The sequence below is a fragment of the Acartia tonsa genome, chromosome 4 (genome assembly GCF_053477335.1).
Source record: "Acartia tonsa isolate MP-2025a chromosome 4, ASM5347733v1, whole genome shotgun sequence".
NCBI classification, from domain to species: Eukaryota; Metazoa; Arthropoda; class Copepoda; order Calanoida; family Acartiidae; genus Acartia; species Acartia tonsa.
The window spans coordinates 54,539,489-54,558,376 of NC_137263.1; the positions used below are offsets into that span (position 1 = coordinate 54,539,489).

The window sequence follows — 18,888 nt, forward strand, 5'->3', positions numbered from 1 at the left end:
CTTCGTGATTAAATTTATATATGTACATGTTATAATATGCATTATATAAGTTAAAAATCAATTGTAACATATTGTTTAGAGTATCATGTTGAACCAAGCTGATAAAATTGGGTGTACTCGGCTTTGGTTGGTAAAAATGTTGAAACAAAAAGGCGTTGATTAATGAAGAAATAAGTACACCATTACTGGTAAACTAATTTTTGTTTTGTTTCTTAAGGCTAAAATTTAATTTCTTTATGTGTTGACTATTTAGCAATTTAAACTATTATTACATAATTTGTCTTTATATTTTTTATCACTTATTTATTAATCCATTTCTATTGGGAAGAGTTAAAAAATAGAAAGACATTCCATTAATTAATTATCTTTTATACAAATTTGGTCATTTTATTACTGTTTTATTCGAAAGTTCGTTTTTTAAGGTCATTAATCTTATGCTACGTTTTTATTATATAATATTTAGTCCTTCCTTTATCTCTCACTAAACAGATGTTTTTTAGACTAAATTTTATATGTATTTTTTAAAGAAACAATATTTTTAAAATGTTGTTTTCCATAAAATTGCAATCATATTCCTGCATTATGACCTGAACATAATTATTTATCAATGATTGAATTTTATGTGTTTTAAAAATTGGATTTATTCTTTTTTGATTAGATCTAAAAATTGAATTTCTTATTTTTTCAGGCCCTTTTGCAGTAGTTTGGCTGTTTTTTGTTCTTGATTGTAGTCGTAGTTTGTGCTCTCAATTTTTGGTAAGTATCAAATTTGTAACTTTTTTATTTTTGACCTTTAAAACACTAGTTTTACTATATTGAACTAATGTCAAGTGGACAAATATGATAGCCTCGTCATATTCATCTCCTTTCTACTAGTTGTACATTATATAACATTATGTGTGTTGAAAAAAAAATATAAGGTCCACATCAAATTCTTGGGAAATTGTTTTTAAAGAGCAGCTGGGTTGTTTCAGTTTATTTGTTATGGGCCAAATATTTTTCCAACAATTACTTTTGTTATTTTATTTTATTTCCATATCTAGCTAGTTATAGAGTAGTTTTATTTAAACTGTTATAGTTCTTTTTACGCGTTAGCAAAAGCTACATATTTTATTGATTTTATCCTATTTTATAAAGTAATAAGCCTTTTTTGTCTGTAGCGAAAGATCTCGCTAACCGCTGAACCGATATGGTTCACCTTTACAATGAAGCTTCTTACATGTCTATGGAAGGTTGTAACTATTATGGGTGAAAAGACCTCACACATTAATTGCCCCTAGAGGCTTCTAAGGGCGTAACCGCCAGTAGGGATATGAAGTATTTTACTTTTACCTCATAGTCGGTTCTAATTTTGTAAAAATTACTTAGATCCTTTCAGATATAAATAATAAACTCTTAAAAAGTCCTTTTATATATAAAAAAAATAGCTAAAAACCCGACTATACAGTCAAAAAGACCCTAAAGTTAGTTGCTATTGTATAAATTTCAAGCAATATCATATTCCCAGTTTTGTTCTCACTTATTAGTTTCAATCTCTCGATGTCATGAGTCATCAGAAAGTTCCCAAAATAGGCATTAAATATTGAGAGATTGTCATAGAGTCTTAATTCTTTTATTATTAATACAAGTATAAGTTTCCCTGGTAGCCATACTGTTTTATATTTAGGAGGAGTCCAGTCAAATCACCCCACGAAGACTGAGAGAAGGCTTCCCTAACAAAACTAAAGTTTAATAATTTAAAATATGTCAAGGTAAAGTCACGCAACCTATTTCTTCACCACAGAGCAAAAATTAAGTGTCGGAAATAATGTTAATTACTTACAAAACTTAAATTTATACTAAAATGTAATTGTTTAATGCAAAAGCCATTTTTATTTTCAAATTCATTTTTAGTAAAGAATATTTAATTTTGTAGAAAGTAGAAATGGGAAAAATATTATCCAATCTATATATGTGATTAACCTATGACGCACAAAAGGTTCAAATCTCTATATTCGTTGTATCAGTCTAACGTCGCCCGTCGGCCATCTTACTAAGAGCAAGGGAAAACAGTCTACATAAAAACTTAAAGAAAATTGTTATTTTTTAGTACAGAATATGCATTTAAATCAATTCAAAGCATTTATAAAAACAATTTGAACTTTTTTATTTCCAATTTTAGTAGTTTTCAACAACTTATTTTGTTTCTTTTAAGAAAAGATTGGTTAAATTAACTATCGTGAAAAAGTTTTCAAAATGTAATATTAAACTGTTTCTGCGGAGATACAAGGTAAAACAAATATTAAAATAGTCAGTTCATTTACCCAGCGAAGCCGTACATGTAAAGATTTCATTTAAACCAAAATTGAAGATATGATTCCAGTGAATTCACTGTTCCTATTTAATTGTAAAGAACCAATAAATGGGTACCGTAACAGCCCCCAAGTTAACTTTAAAAGCATTGTAGTCCATTAAAAGTTTGGGCTTAATTTGATATTATCAAGGCCTGGAATTAGCTGAACCTAAGAAGAGTGGATCTGACCTCCCCATCTCTAGTGGAGAACTTTGTTGGTGCCCCTCGTGATGGATCAGAAGGAAAGTCTGAGCACGAAGAACCATAGGTAAAATGTTGTTGATTGGTTAGCTACCTAATGAAATTTGGAATCAAAGTTATAGTGTAGATTGCGGCCTATCCAAATATCACCTAATTATGTAAGTAAGTTTTTCATTCTTTGACTAATGAACCATTGGATTGTTTTAATGAAATGTACTATTCTGAAAAGCCCTAAATCGAAAAAAGACTTTAAAAAGAAATTAACAAAGCAATGCAAACTTTAGTATTTTATTTATGTATTATACTTTATTGTTTTATTTGTAGTTCATTTATAACAACCTAATTTTGTTATTTTATTTTAGGTTGTTTAGAACCGCTGTATTCCACCTGAATAAACGAGTATGAAAAGCTTCCCTGACTGTTCCACTGTCAGCTGTTTATTCTGCCGCACTGCTACATCTCCAACTAGTGGGTTGTGGTACACATACAAAGTAAGTATATCATTGCATGTAATGGGTAAATTATGAATGGGAAATATATATTATTTGAGTGTTTTTCACCTAAATTTTTCAGCTCTCTGTTGAGTTTCCTATCCCTATTTCTCTGATAGTTGAAAAAAGGAAAGTTTTTTAATATTCTTTACAGGGGAGAAAAAGGTTGATTGAAGATATCGAAACTTTTAATTGCCGTCTTCTTTTTTGAGTATTTTTGTTAGGAAGAGATAAAAATGGACCATTTCAAAATATTTGAAGTCTTTAGTAGTTTAGTCTTTAACAGTCATTCGTTGGTTTTTTGTCTCAAGTATGAGACTGATATGGTTCTCCATTTTCGGATCCTAGGAAATTGATGATTACTAGCTGTTTTTTCTGGTGTTATCCTATAATAAAAGAGTTAGAAACCTGGAATAAAATTATTAAATATTATTATTGTTCCAATTAAAGTAGTAGAGTGTGTATTTATCTTAGCTTTACATTTTTTAAAAACATGGATATCTTGATTTAATTTAGGAGGTGGTGTGGTAGTGTTGTAGTCCAAAAAGCTGTTTTTTCTTCCAATAAAAGATTATTGAGCAAAGAATAAAACGTTTTTAACTTTTTTAGATTTATGCACTGCACACCAACGACAACGTGATTAGACACCTTGCCAAGTTTTTTTTTTTTTACATCATAAGAGCAACATCCTCTTTCACTTTTAAATTATAGCTTTTTTAATGATACAATAGATATATGGAGTATTAGACCGATACTTAAAAGATTGATTTTTCTAAAATTGTATAGCTATTTTAATATTTTTTAATTGTTCTTATTTTTCAGTTGTTTTGAGAAAGAAGATGAGATTTTTTGGGATTTGTTTGGGCCGCTATTTATCCGCCAAGACAACCTACATGGAGCAGAATGTTCCTGTCCTGGAACAAGGTTCCAAGAAGCGTGGTGTTTGCCGCTATTTGTGGGATGACGATGTAGGAGATCCTTTCTAATTTGGTTTTGTTATTTTATTTGGTAAGTTATAATTCTTTGATGAATTTTTAAGTATCGAACTCATATTTAATATTGGATAAGAGACTGTGTTTCTTCAAAACAACTAATAATTTTATCTTGTTGTTAATTTTAAAATAATGGTGTTTTAATTACAAAGTTTTTTGGTTTTTTACTATTGTCTTATTCATTATTGTCTCATTTTACAATTATTTTTTCTTTGTTTTAGATTATCATGTAGCTGTTTAGCTATTTGTTCTGCCGTTTTCTCACTTATTGGGCTTTGTTGTTGGTGTACAAAATTTACTTAAGATAGCAGTTATGAGGTAATGATATTATCATTTAGACTCAATTTAGATGGGTATTAATTTAAAATATTTTATTTGTTCGTAATTTATGAGCTGTATAAGTTTTCATAGAATGATAAAAAAATTGGTTTATATTTATAATGGATTTTATGATGAGAAAAAAAGTATTCTGAACAAGAGTAGAACAAGAGTGTAGTGCAGATAATTAAATCCTAATGTTTTTAGATGTAATTTTTTAATTGTGAATGTCTTTTGGCTTATTTTCTGTGTGCTTTTCTTTTTTAAATAATCTTATTTACAGCTTATATTTTGTAGAATATTTTTTAGCTTGATTTAATATTTATTTTTTCTGTTTTTTCAGTCATATCTACTCGGCTCCCAGTTTTAATACAACAACTGTGGTTCCAACATTTCATTGCTGATCAAGTAACTGGTGAATGTCCGCCCTATATTTGATTGCAGACGGAGTAGCCTGTACACTGATTTTCTAGGTAGGTGTTCCTTTTAGCTTCTATTTTGGTCCTTTAGGGCCTATGGTGCTCCCATCCCTTTTTATAGGATTGTGAAGCTAAAAGAAGACCCCTTAATTATTTTTTGGGGGATAAGATACATGCATGCTTATTCTTATTTTAGGTGAAGCAAAAAGATTAGGCTTTGATTAATGTAAACTGAATATGTGATTGATATATTTATAAGTAGATAGTTATTTGCTTAGCAAAATAACTTCTCCCCCTTTGCAAAAAAAAATTTCGCTCAATTGGAGGGGTTTTAAAATAAGTTAGAGATAAATTTGAGAGTGATTTTTGTTGGCTGCTTTATTTTTCAGTTCATTTTGTTGGGAGTTGGGAGGGTGGTTTATATTTTAAAAACTTAAATTTATTTTGTTAATATCATTCTGTATAAAACATATAAGGCATTATTTTCTGTCTTTCTATAGAGTAATTGACATAAGAGACATTGGCCTTTTGACTTATAGATTTAAGACAAGAGTGAAAGAAAGTGATAAAGAGAGGGGTCGAGAGAAAGAGAGAAAGAATTAATATCGCTTTTTTGTTTTATACTGATAGCTTTGGTGTTTTGTTTTTATTAAGGAGTGTCGTGTAAGGTGAAAAATCAAGGTGTGTGTAAAAAAAAATATTGATAAGTAAAGTTTTAGTTTATTTATGTTGATTTTATTTTTATGTTGTGTGAAATGTGCATGTGTCATCCAGTTTGTTTTATATTTTCTTAATTTAGAGTTTTTTGCAAGTTTTGTTTTAATAATTGTGTTTTATTTCAGCTGTTAGCTTTCTAGCTATCCAGGCTAGTGTATGTGTGTAACCGATTTGGTTAGAAGAAAAATAGGCAGCTGATTTCTGCTTTCTCATTGTACTTTTTTCTCAGCTAAGTGGGTAGATGTGTGTTTGTCGCTGTTTAGTCTGGTAGAGTGTACTCTACAGCTAACTAGGCTGTGTGTGTATGTGTGCCTAGGTGGCACTGGTTGTGCGTGTAGTTTAGTGGCCTAGCAAAGTGTACTCTACAGCTAACTAGGCTGTGTGTGTGTGTGCCTATTATTAGATGTTGAATAATGTATTTTAGAGCTATATAGCCTGCGTGTGTGTTCCGCCTAGGTGGCTTGGGAAACAGTTGGGTTGTGGTGTGTAAAATTTCTGCTTTAAAACATATATGTGTAGTTTCCCATTTGTTTTTAAATGACCTTATATTTTTTGTTCATTTTAAAAATTTAAAATTTTATGGCTTAGCAATTGTAACTTTTTATGTATAAATTTACAAGAAAGAGGATTTATAAGTGAAGTAAATATTTTAAATGTAGCAAAACAAGGATGACAACATCTATAAATAGCGAAACACAAAAAGGTCATTGATGGTAATATTTACAAGTAGATTTGTAGTGTATCTATTAATTGATTTATTGGGTAAAATAAACACTAAAACTTGTTTTTATTTATATAATGTTGTCGGTCAAAGTAACTTACATAAAGGATGCTCATAACTATGGGAAGAATTATTTTGATCATGGTATCTTAAAGAGTTTTAAGACTGGTCCAAAAATACCAAAAATATGGGGGAAAATGTAAAAATATAGAAATAGCCAAAAACCTGCAAAAAGGAAGTCTGATCGTCTTGTCTGTTTTCTTTAAACAGGAAATTTTATTTTGCAACTAAAAAAAAATCTGGAAATCGTACCATAAACACTGAGGATATGTAAAGAAATAAAAAAATTACAAAAATAGCTTAAAACCTATTCTATTACGCAAAAATTTTGATTGTTTTTATGCGCACGAAAACGAATTTTTCCAATAATTGTCTATTATTTTGCCAAAATTGACAGAAAAATTATTCGGCGTTTTTATCTTCCTATTTTAAAGAGAATAAGAAAAAAAATTTATTTTTAAGGCAAATCGATTTAAAAACTGCTTTCAAGAAATGTTAGAAAGTAATTTAAGATTAAGTTGTCCTAAATCTTAGAAATTGTTATTAATTTATCTTAGGCTTGCGTGTGTGTGTTTAAATATTGCAAATTGTACTTTCAAAATACGCATTATTTAAATTAAAACTAAAATAATTTTGATGAGGTCTGTTTTCTATCTTGACATGTGTCAACTTTTTTCAACACTATATTTATGCATTTACACAAAAATTTTAATTATATTATTTCGGAGCAAAGCATTTCCTTAATTTTCTATCTATCAGTTTAATAATATTAGAACCCTCAGAAAAGTTTTTATCATATAAAGTTTTTCAAATTTTACTATAAAAATTCAATTTACTTTCCATAAACAACTAATTTCAAAAAATAAACTGCATTTAGAAATATTCTTTGTTTAGGCCAAAAATATACAAAAAACTCGCCATTTTATCTACACATCCTAAGAAATACGTGTTTCAAAGCATAAAGGCCCTATTCTTTACACAATGATACAACTATTGGCTGCGCCCCTATAAGAATATTCTTAGGGAAAAGCTTAAACTCATATTTAGGTTCTTTAAAACCTTTTACAATGCCATGGATGCTTAGTGCTGTAAAAAGTATGAACAATATTTTAATTAGCTTATAGAAGAACGAAAGGTTGTTAATAGTTAATCATTTTAGCTTGCCACAATGCTATCTCTTAACATCGACTACATTGATTAGGACACAAAGTTATCATTTCAGATGGGGTAATTGGACGTCTGTATTTTGTGGTATAAACGGTCAAATTCCTCTCAACCAATTGCATTAGTTCTCTGGATGGGAAATCTATGTGTTCAGCTGATAACATCAGCTTCCTTAAGGCTTCGGTTAGGACAGATTGGTATTGTCCCTCGGGATAGGTTTCATATTGCCCAATATAATTATTTTCCCCTTCAATTGGAGCTGTCCTTCCTGAAAAATTATCAGCCATTGTCAATCCTCTCAATTGTCCACCTGAGCGTGGCTGGGATAGGCGGGATTGCCCTGACAAATACAGGTGGTAGAACCACCCTGAGCGGTGACGCTGTATTTGCGGGACTTTACAGCCGCGGCTAATAACTTCTCGTCTTTAGGAAATGCACACTCTGATTGTTTATTCTAAAAATATTTAAAAATCATTAAAGATTCTGTTTATTCCTTTATCCCGGATTAATTTAGCCTTTTTTGATTAAGAATAGGAAAATTATTAATTAGTGATTGGGATGTATCAAAATTGTTTAAAAGTTTAGTTAAAAATGGAGAAATAAGCATTGGTTTTAGAGGTATCAGGTGGTAATTTATCATGTATGACTTATTAAAATTATTTTGTAATGGAAAAACTGTGGTTTACCTTAAAAATTGTAAAGCCTAAAAAAAAAGATAAAATCTTTAAGTCTAAAGTGAAACTTAAATCAAACTTATACCAGATAGAGAGCCTAATCAGTTCAGTCTTATAATGTTGTATAATTTGCAGTTGAAAATTCAAGATAATCAATTTAATGTATTTAAAAGTTTGTAAAAAGTTGAATTAAATGTATGTTTTGGAGCGATTTTTAACACACATGTCTAAAAATCAACACATGTGTTCAGAACTAGGTCATAAACCTCAGAATTTATAAATTCATTTTCATAAAAATTATTAGCTAAAATTAGGCTTATTTTCAGGGATCTTAAGGGATAAGACAATGGACGATATTTTGTTGGAAGTTTAAGACACATTAACTCATAGTTAATGAAAATTGGATTTAATTATACAAGGGTCTAAAGGGATAAGACAATGGATGATAAATTTGTTGGACTATTTTGCTACATAAACACATAATTTATGGAAATTGGATTTAGTTAGACTTTTCTTATGGAAATTTTTATTTCTTTTGTGATTAAGTTCATGCTTATTTAATAAGGTCTTGTAATTTTGGATGACACATTTCTGTTAGTAAGTTTTTGCCAATTATTATTTCAAAAGTACGGTGTCATTCTAATTTATTATTGTGTGGTGTTTTCTGATTATTACAAAAAAATTTAATAGCTTATTTATTTATTTGTTACTAATTCTTGTATTTTATTTTTAGGTATCATGCCTGTTCAATATCCTGTGGTTGGAGGATCGAGTTTTTGTTGAAGAAACAGTAGAACTGAAATTGGTTATTTGTGAAATTCCTCCCTTGGGACCTCCGCAGATTTTACCGGTTTTTGTCTGCAGATTTGTATCTTTTACCCTGCTGACTGAAAGAAATGTATCTCCGGAGATGGGAGTGGTGCTCGAGCTTAGCCAGCCACATATTTCCAAAAAGAGTGAAGGGCTTGAGGATACTAATGGAGGTATAGGCAGGTAGGAATTTATTGTTTTTTAAGCAAGAAAAATTTATCTCTAGGTTATTTGTTTTCTGCAGTTTTGTGGGGAGTTATTTTATAATTTTGATTGTATGTTGCAGCTTGCTACATAACTAGATATGTCTGTACTTGATAAATACTAGAGAGCATATCTGCTCTAAAACTAGAATTGTCGTCTGTAATTATTTTTTAATTTTCTGCTGAATTTGTTCATTTTATTAAGCACACATAATTGCCTTATTTTATAATGATAATGATGTCTATTCTTGTTCAAACTTTTTATTATTTTTTCTTGCCTTTTATAAATAAAGCATTAAAGTAATGTATATAGAGCAATAAATAGTATATGTAATAACCACCCCTTTTCAAAGACCTTTTACACGACTATTGGTTGGGTCTTTGAAATAGGCTGAATCATTCTAAAATGTAAATACAGCCGGGTGCTGGCAAAAGAACCAAGAGCAAATTGCAAACTAATGTTAACACAAGGACGCCCAAGCTTTTTACTTAGCATGGGGGTAAAATGAGGATTTCTATATGTTCAAGGGGAGTAATGTACGGTATTTAAAAAAACTTGAGGGGTGTAAGGGACAAATACACTATTACCCCTTTACTTGGACATCTATGTTTCAGCTATAATGATTTCTGCATTTTGCCTAGTTAATTTCGTTTTTGCATAGTTTAAATACTGTTCATTTGTTAAAAATTATTTTGAAAATTATCTATTGATCTCTTGAAACTGACAATAACCCAATAATTGAAATAAGGACATAGTTAATTTGCCGATAACAACGTAGATACTGGCAAAAACCAAATTTGGTAACATCTGCAACATATTAGTTCTACATTTGTCGCTAGATGTCACTAATAACTTGATAATTTTGATTTTCCACAAAGTATTCATATCATTTGGAAAAATGTCTTATCACAAATAACTAGGTTTAAAAATGCAGTATTGTAAATCAGAAAAGATGATTAGGAGTATAATGGCAGTTTTAGATACTTCACATAAGTTTAGATAGAAATGACAATTTTTCACTAAAATTGTCCCTTTCTTTTTCTAAAAGCAGTAAAAAGCATTAAACAGCTAAACTTAGAAAGCAAAATTTAATGAAATTATTTTTCGTCTGCAACGCTCTAGGTCTATGCAATTGGAAATCAAATAATATGCTCTTTATACATTTATACTATAAATTACTAATGAAACTCTGTGTCTCATTGTATAGTTCTAAGAATGGGATCTGGAGATTCTTAAAACGTTTGGATAATGGCTATTTTATACCTTATCTTTTTAGCTAGATAAACCCTAATATAATTTAAGACATTAATTATTTTATTTAGGGTTTTTATTAGACTGTTGCTTATTTTAGAGTAAATCGATTTAATTGGCTTAAACTCCGGCTTTGTTTCAAGCTTATTCATGTCAATCCTGTTAGTTCCGCGTTCAGTAAGTGCAATTAGCAATAGTCTCCCATTTGACATATTAATGTAAGCAATGATAAAAAATAATAAGCCAAATAGCGCAAGAGTACTATCAATTACCATACTTGTTAATAGAACTAACATGATTGTCATGAATTTATTTTGAGAAGGAAAGTCTTCAAGATATTGGAGCCATGATAAAGCCTTTGTGTTTCTGGCCCCATTTTTCATGCACAATGCACTTTTAAAATCTGATTTTTCTTTAATTCTATTATTTTCAGATATGTCAGTGTTGTAAGAGGACTGAACAGTTTTGCAGTAGTCAATTATCTGCTCATCTAAATCCTCAGGGTAATTTTCTTTGCTTTCTATTTTACTGATGTTTGTCTGTTCGTCTATTTCCTCTTTTTGCCCCAAACTATTTTCTAAATCGACTTTGCCTATTTGTACCTCTGGGCATAGCAATTGTTGAGACAAATTAACAGAAATTTTATTGCTAGATAATTTTTCAATTTTTTGACTTATTTTTTGATCCGTCGCGTAATTAGGGGATTTATCCAATTTTGTGTTAGACACATTTTCTTTTATATTGGTAATTATTGGTGGATTAATTTTATCTATTGGATTATTAACAACAGAGTTTTCTATTATTTTTAAATCATTGTCTATAGACGAACAGTTTAATGTTGAAGTATTAGATGTTTGACTTTCCATTAATATATTTTCTATTAGCTTATTAGTATTATTACTATTTACACTATTTTGGGTATTATTATTGACACTATTTTGGGTAGTCGAACATTCTAGTACTTCAACATTCTTAATTTTTATATTTTCATTTTGATAATCAATATCCGAATTTTTCAGGTTTATCTGAATGGACAAAGAAATGTTGATTTTGGGACCAGATTGATTCTGAGGTGATTTTTTCCCTAGAATAGGGGTGCCGGGTATGTCCCAAGAATCCGTAACTTGTGGTATTTTTATCTGTAATTGTATGTTTTTGCTTTCTTGAGAAATACTCGGCTGCCCTACTAGTTTTTTTCCATTGTTGGCGGGAATTTGCACGCCGACAATGGATGGTATAATCTTGATACACCATAATTTAAGCAGCGTGGGCATTGGTCTTTGGAGGGATTGACATTAGGGAAAGTGAAACACTCCCCACTACCATGGGTGTCAGAATTACACAATAAACAAACTATACTGTTAGCTTTTTCTTTATTCTTTTTATACCACCATTCCATATTTGCTTTTTTAACTGCTTCATCTGGATGTTTTAAACAGTATCTAGAATAGTGAGGCTTTTGGCAATGCTCACAAGTTTTTTCCTTTTCTACTTGGTTTACATTTGCATTTTTTTGTCTGTCTAATTTTCTTTTTCTCTCAATGGCTGAGTTATAAAAGCTTCTGTTATTGCTAAACCAGCTTAAGATTGTCTCTTTAGTAATGTAAGGAACATTAGTGGATGTCAAAAATGCAGATTGCAATAATGGTGGTACCAAATAGGTACATATTTTCTCCCTAAGTTTAGCCATTTGATTTTCATGACTATTGCCTGTTTTTTGCAACATGGCTGCCAAATATATTATTATTCTATTTGGTTTGTCTTGGTCTTCTAAAGTGAATCTGTAAGTGTAGAATTGTTTTTCATAGTCTGACGGGTGGAGTAATTCTGCACCTATGGTAGTTAGGATCGATTTTACAAAATCCTGTCCACTGAGGGTATTTGGGTCTATTTCTAAAATATCTAATTTTTTTCTTGATTCTTCATTAAAATAGTGAATGAGAATATTGTTGTAGGAACTATGAGTAAAGGGGATCTCATATTCCTCCAAATATTTAAAAGTGCTAAAAAAAGTGTAATTGTTAGTTTTTTCTCCATATTGGGGTGGGATTTTACCCAATATTTTGACTTGTCTGTGTATACGTTCGTGTTGACAACTGCCCCACACTAAATTATTTGGTATGAGATTAATTATTTTTGCTGTATTTAGATCAGTGGTAGATGTGTTTGCCTGTAACAGCTTCTGGAGGACGTGTATTTGTGATAGGGAGAACATATTTCCAAGTAAGTTATTGTCTTGAGATGTCTCTCTATGTCTATTATCTCTATTTGTCCTTGGAGTTCTTCTATCTGACTCTGTGTCTGAAGAGCTAGAACTAGAGCTAGGACCACTACTGTTACTACGTCTATTCATTCTCCTTGGCATAGAGAAATTCTGTCTGTCTTTATGCCTGTCTTCTTTGTCACTATTGTCTCTTTTATTTTGTCTTTCTTTACTTGACTTAGTTTTGTCTTTATCGTGTTTATAACGATTTTCATGTCTATCATGATGTTGTTCATGGCGTCTTTGGTCCTCATTGCCATGTGGGTTAAGTGGATCATACATTCTGTCAGGCCTTTTTTTAGAATGTTTTTTACTTTTTTGTCTGTCAAAATCCTCACTATAATAGCTAGATTCTGACTCATAACCCGAAAAATCTGAAGTTGGTTTAACTATTTTTTTATTTTGGGGTTTATTTCCATTATTTTCTTGTTTTATTACTTGAATATTTGGCTCATGTTCATGTATGGGAGGAGTGTCCTGTAAATGTATTTGAGGCCTATTTAATATGCGATTTTGTCGCCTATTGCCTAAGACAAGCATTGCTGTTGCTGAGTGAATCTCAGGCCTAACATGAGCACTAGGTATTTCCTCCAGTCTTAGATAATGATTTACTGCATTATTTAATCCAGGTTCATATTCTGGATTATAAGGTGGAGGATTTAATATTTCATCTTCTAATTGATCAATAATAATATCATCCATTTTAGGTTATTGCTGTACTACACATGGAATGAGGCCTAAATCAAAGATAAATGGAGCACCATTGTGCGTGGCCTATGCATTGCTGTACTACACATGGAATGATTGTTTGTCAATGAAGAGCTGTGCTTTTATGGATGCTTTACTGGTAAGACTTATTTAGTGGCCTTGCCCTCTCCCTCCTAAAAGGAAAAGTTAAATCTTACCTGGGTTAATCCATAGGTAACGGAACCAATTTTATGGGTCGCCTCCGGGTTCCAGGGACAAATGTAATCCTTTATCACAGAACCACAATCTCTCACCAATGTCACCTTTCCAGATCAGCGACGCATTAATCCCTGTTTTGACAAATATATTTAACCTTAGAATGGTGATATTATTTTACACCGATCCTAAACCCAAATACATTTAAGGGATAATCTTTTGCCTATAAGCCCTATTCCGAAAATGGTATTAAAATATTATCGATAACTTTATGCTGTTATTTTATTCTAAGAATCCTTTTATTCCTAGGTAGCTAACTCTGCCAACACTTTTGGACTGGAAGGATCTGTTGTGATTACTAGAGCCATGCGAACATGACTACAACATTCCGTTCTGCTGCCTACAGCCCCGTGAGGCGTGAGATTCTTTGTTAGGTACCTTTGTCAGGTAAGAAAGTCACTAGGTCTAGCTCCGAACCGATCTTCCAGAGTATTAACAAAGCAAAACTACCTTTAAGACGTGAACTTATTCAGAGTTCTAATCCGAAAATGTTAAATTGTCCGAATAGATAACGATCTCCAACTTTCCTATACTTCAGAAGCTGGGGGAGGATACAGTTGTTAGTATCGGCCGTCAGATAGCGTGCTATCATCAACCGTTGGTAGCCGAGCCACCACTGTACCTTCCCTTTGTTATTCCTATTTAGCCCCGTAGTGACTTGCGACTTGCTGGTACCTAGTACCGCGCTATAGGAGTTCTCTTCAGAAGAAAATTTGGAGATAACTATCTGTCCGGATGCCTAAGCTTTTAGGCCCTAAGAAGGCCCTATCCTTAAACTTATCTCAATTGACCAAGATCAAAATGATATTCTATAATTTATTTAACAAAGTATTATGAATTTATCTAACAAAACTTTTTATTTTTTAGGTGTGTTCCAAATGTAAAATCCTAAGTTGAGCCGCCAAGACTCTCAAGAAAATTCCAAAGAAAGAGAAGGGAGTCTTCCCTTAAATTTTAGAAATTTCAAAAAGAGTTTGTGTGATATATAAATTCCGTAAAACGACTGACTTTTTCTCTCTCCCAGGTTTACTTTTATAGGCCTGAGGCCTATGCAAAAAGGAGAGACAAAAAGGATGACTTTTATTTTTGTGTTGATTTTTATGTTTAATTAAAAATTGGCGACCTGATTTTTAAGATTTTGCATTTAATAGTGTGTGTATAACTCAACTAAATCACAATATTCATTTCATAAATTAGTAAGATCACATTTTATTTTATTTTACATCAAGAATACATTAAACTATTGATTTCGAATTAGTTTTTCCTAATAATGTTTTTTCAATGTCCTCTTTAATTTTTACAAATTTTCATTCTTTTTATTTAGTTTTTTATCACGAAACCTCTAATTTTATGATTCTAATGTTAATTAATATTGACAATATTTGCTAATAATTTTTTAGCTGTACTATGACCATTCTATTAAAAGGGTTATGTTCTCTAGCATTATCTTTTAGGGTCTTCGTTTTATAGATCTTATTTCCCCATTTTAATAAATAGGTCTTTATACATGCTTTTTTACTTAAAAGTTATATTAAATTGTTTTAAATTTGTCTAATTTTGATAATATTTTTATAGTCTTTTACTTTCATTAGAATAAATACATAATTTAAGGTATGGGTTGGATTTTTCCCCAGCAAAGCTACTCTACAAGTTATTCATAGAATCGGTTTAGGGGAAAAGGACGAACCAGTGGTCAGATGCAGTTTTCTGAGGAAATTATTTGGTTTCTAAGCTGCTATTTAAGATAGATATCACAGGCCTAAAAGTTTGCAATAGCATCTATAATTCTTTTTTCTGTTTGTCTCTTTCAATTATTTTGCAAATTGTTTTGTGAATTTGTTTTAGCTTTGCTACTAATAAATGTTATTATACTTGTTACATTTGTATGTGGACTATTCTAAGTGGCTTTGCGCCATGAGGTAATTTTAAAAAAAATAAAAAAAAGTTCTGGTGCTGCGAACCAATGTTTCCCCCCAATTTTTTTTTTTTGGGGGGGGGGGAATTTTCATTTTTGGGGGGGTTGGGGGTGTCCCACCCCCCAAGAAAATAGCTTAAAACCACCACAGGACCAATAGGCATATACCCTGAAGAGTAGAATCCGATCGGTTCAGTGGTTACCGAGATCTTAAGGGACGGACAGACGGACAGACAGACGGACAGACATCATTCTACTTTGTATTATAGATATCGTCATTTCATTTTCTTTTATTTGTTTACATGTCGTTTTATTCTTTGTGCGTCATGGACGTGTGCGTTTTTTTTACCTATCCTCATATATCTTTGTTAATATGGTTATTTGGAAATGGAATTAAGCAGGGAGTAAGGGAGGGGACAATGGGCAATTAATTCAATATAAGAGTTATCAAAGAAAGGGCATGAAATCCAGTTTAATCCAATAAATTTGTAGGAAATTATAAAGGGATTGTTAATTGAATAATAGATTTCCATAGTATCATGTAAAGTGAAATCACAACTTGTTTTTGATGAAATATATTGAGGTTTTTGGTGTGAATTTTATATTAAAAGATTATTGGACCCGGCCAGCTGCTAGCAAGAATATGACTGCCCCTTTTTAATCTGTTTATTTTCCTTGCCCCTTGCCCCCACCTCCCTTCTCCCCGTCTGCTACATTCCAAACTAACACAACGAGTGTTTATTTCCCTTGCCCCCACTTCCCTTATCCCTTTTCCCCGTCTGCAATATTCAAAACATACATAACGAGTAGCGGCATTTCATGAGCAAGTCCCCAAACTCAGTCAGAAACTGCTAAATTCTTGCACATTCCCTTTAAGCCAGTCCCCAAAGTCTGAGACTCCTAAAAATTGAATATTCGATCCATTGTCCCCTCCCTTACTCCCTGGGAATTAAGTCATGGAATTCCAGGGAATGAGGGAGGGGGCCATGATAGAATAATTTGGTGAAGAACAGGTATCAATTTCACTATAGAATAGCTCGTTGTACTTTCCCTGTATTTTGTATAACAGGAATGGAGGGGACAAAGGCTCTTCAATACCCGCCCAGAAAAAAAACTTTTTAAGCGACCAAAGTGGAAACTCACCCAAAAAAGAACACAGTAATAGTGTCTGACTGATTATGACGTAACAAAAAAAATTAGCCAATGAGAGGCCGTTATTGACCAATGGTAAAATTTATAGTGGCCTCTCATTGGCTAATTTTTTTTGTTACGTCATAATCAGTCAGACACTATTAATGTGTTTCCCAAAAAATTGGGTGTAAATTATTTTTGTAACATTGTATTATCCCTGTATTCTTAAAATGCAATAGTATACATAATTAGTGGAAATAACTAGTTTAGTCGTCAATATCAGAGAATGATGGGACATTGTGCTGATTTTTACACTAGTCCCCAAACGTTAATAATAACGTTTTCTTATTTGTTGACTTAACCACTTTGGGACTAATATTGAATTTTGATTGGTTGTTGAAGTGGGTTAAGCATCCAAACGTTGCAACCATTAATTGTAATCCAAAGTAGAGGTAATTTGTTTATCATAATCGGAAATGTAAATCAATTTATCGGCCATTGTCTTATCCCTTTAAATTCCTGAGTAAAGTAGTAGTAAAAAATTAAATATGTTACAAAAGTCACGAATCAAATACGTTAAAATTTAAAGAAATTATTACATATTTTTGAAGACTAGAGTTGGTTTTAATATTTCCAGTATGGCTGAAGAATCAAATACATTTCAGTTGGATAATAGAACCGTCTCTGAGCCATACTGAAAATTCATGTATCCTATATTGTATTGCAGACAATATTCCATAAAAGAAGTAAAATAGTATAATTATCTATTAGTTATTTATCATATCATATTATAGACAGCTTTCCGAGGATATTGAAATAAAAGATTTAAAGATTAAAACCAGTTGGTTAGCCTCGAGGGGCATTATTATTTTAAAGATTTTTAATTTAATATTCGTGGAAAATATCTGCAATACGATGATGCTTTTTCAGTATGGCTGAGAACCGGTTCTAATCAAGCGGAAATTAATCAGTTTTGAAGCCATACAAGAAAAGTTTTTTGATGATTTGGTTTAACAAAATTTTGAACTATATTGCACCATATATAAGATAAAATTAAAATTCCAAATAAACTGCGCACATATTAAAACTAGTGACCTTCCTGAAACTTCTAGTCATGAGTCATAACAAGTCAGGGACGAAAGGATAGGTCAATTGATGTAAATTTTTATATCCCTCCACTTTAGTTGGACATATTTACGTTATTTATTTACTTATATTTGGGGGATGAAAGTGATGTAGATAGTATACTGTTCCCTTCCTCCCTGTAACAAATGGAATTTTTTAGTTTGGCGCCTATAGATGACAAAAACTAAAGGTATCCATATATGTTTTGAGTAGCGAAGCTTCTGTGTATTTTATTTTGTATTTTTGTCCGTCCGTCAGTCAGCCCATGTAATTTTCTCGGCTGCTATTTCAAATAGACAGGTGAATTTTTTTTGGTAAAGTTACCTCTTACTAAAGAGAATCCAGTATATAACTTACTTGGTCCAATGGTCTTGCTACAAAAGACATTTATATTAATTTTTTAGAGGAGTTTCGTGATTTTCTATGATATATAATATATTCTCTCTTTTTCATTTTTATATAATTTGAATTTTGAATATGTAAATTTCAATAGGTAAAATATTAACAATACCATACCATTAAAACAATTAGATATGTTGGGGTTGAAATTATTTAAGTTTTCATACCATTCAGTCTCACCAAAATTATTATCATAACATAAAATATACAAGTTAATATAAAATATTTTTGATGAGTTTCGCTGTAGTGGATTTATACATATAATTTTATTGAACATAATCTACAAAGACCAAGCTTTAGAATGTTATAAATGGGACAAAAAATGGAAAAAATAGCCATAGACCTGCCCTTTTCTTGAAAATTACTTTTTTACGCATTTTACATATTTTTATTTGCTTAAAGAATCCAGGAAGGTAGGGTATATGGGCTGTGTATTACAATAGTCCCCATATATTTTCTTATTCGTTTGCGTAACATCCTTGGTGACTTTTATTGAATTTTAATTAGTTGGTTGGTTCAATTAGTTGGGTGTCCAAAAGTTTTAACCACTAATTATAATCTACAAAAGGGGTAATTTTGTGTATTATTATTCGGGATGTTCATAAATATATCGGTTTTAAAGTCTTATAATAATGTTTTCTTATACGTTGGATTAACAACCTTGGGGACTTTAATTAAATTTTAATTAAATGTTGGTTCAATTAGTTGAGTGTCCAAAAGTTTCAACCACTAATTATA

General features: G+C 31.2%; 2 long non-coding RNA genes across 4 annotated transcripts; one reads left to right on the forward strand and one right to left on the reverse strand.

Annotated features, from left to right (window-relative positions):
• Positions 1 to 77: 77 nt before the first annotated feature.
• On the forward strand, positions 78 to 15,190 carry LOC145317805 (uncharacterized). Of its 3 annotated transcripts, XR_013879124.1 has the most exons (15): positions 78 to 188; positions 689 to 756; positions 1,667 to 1,751; positions 2,484 to 2,600; positions 2,896 to 3,024; positions 3,847 to 4,032; positions 4,238 to 4,334; positions 4,678 to 4,807; positions 8,823 to 9,082; positions 10,788 to 10,857; positions 11,374 to 11,426; positions 12,504 to 12,577; positions 13,325 to 13,464; positions 13,830 to 13,967; positions 14,448 to 15,190. It is a non-coding gene; the product is annotated as an uncharacterized LOC145317805 (long non-coding RNA). The 3 variants fall into 3 exon arrangements; XR_013879122.1 differs by lacking the exons at positions 78 to 188; positions 689 to 756; positions 1,667 to 1,751 and adding an exon at positions 2,133 to 2,269; XR_013879123.1 differs by lacking the exons at positions 78 to 188; positions 689 to 756; positions 1,667 to 1,751 and having other exon boundaries at positions 2,207 to 2,691.
• Positions 2,172 to 2,914, reverse strand: LOC145317806 (uncharacterized). The gene is made up of 2 exons (XR_013879125.1): positions 2,628 to 2,914; positions 2,172 to 2,213 (listed from the first exon to the last, which is right to left on the reverse strand). It is a non-coding gene; the product is annotated as an uncharacterized LOC145317806 (long non-coding RNA).
• Positions 15,191 to 18,888: the final 3,698 nt, after the last annotated feature.